The sequence below is a fragment of the Penaeus monodon genome, chromosome 23 (assembly GCF_015228065.2).
Source record: "Penaeus monodon isolate SGIC_2016 chromosome 23, NSTDA_Pmon_1, whole genome shotgun sequence".
NCBI lineage: Eukaryota > Metazoa > Arthropoda > Malacostraca > Decapoda > Penaeidae > Penaeus > Penaeus monodon.
The window spans coordinates 41308383-41309366 of NC_051408.1; positions in this window are offsets into that span (position 1 = coordinate 41308383).

Here is a 984-nt window from a genome sequence, read left to right on the forward strand (position 1 = left end):
CTGGGGTTGAAGTCCATTCCAACACTGTTACATCACTGCTCTTAATGTGTTTTTACCAAGAGGAACTGCATCTTATCAGCTATATATATAACAGTCACAGAAACAATACCTATAGTGAAATGGAGAGAGACAACATATCTAGAAGGAAAATAGTAAACATAACGATATATAGCATAATGAACACGTAGCATTAAAATACTATAGCATACAGCGTGAGACGATATTCAATGTATAAAGTTAATGTATAAAAAAAGCAGGACTTATTTGCGGGATAATTCTTTACTTATTCTCAAGTGCAATTCTATGTGAGAGAAGTGTATTTTTCTATTCCCCAATTTCTGCTTACTCTTTGCCTTGCATTCTCCTCTATTATTTTCTCCATTCCCCCCCTTTGTCAAATTTTCTTTTCCTTTCCCCCCTCTCTTCCCTCCCCCTCCTTCCCCTCCTTTCTCCTTCACCCCTCTCTCCTTCTCCCTTTCCCTCCCTCCCTTCTTTCCCTCCCCTCCCCTCCCCCTTGCTTTCCCTCCCTTCCCTTCCTTCTTTCCCTCCCCTACCTCCCCCTATTCCCATCCTACCACCACTAATACACCGCAAAGTAACTCTCGATATTTCTTCCTAAAAATGACAGCTCCATAAGACATCTTTCAGAGACTGTAATTTGCGCAACCGCGGCAGGGAAAAATCTATCGCAGACACGCACCATGAAAATTATCCGGTGTAAATATCCGCGCTCGTTGGAGAGACTTGGCTATAAATTCCTGTAGGAGAAAATTGAATACGCTCGACCCGAGGCTGTTGTTTATGTTTTGTGTATCTAAGCGTTCTCATTCGCCTTTGTTGTTGCTTTTGGTACCTTGCTTTGTAGTGGCTTCCGGTAGACTAGACTGTTGGTTGCGAGATTTATGGGAGGTAAACAGTGCTCAAATTTGTATGAGTGTATCTATTAGTATTAGTCCTTTCTCAGAATTTAGAACCTGGTTTTTA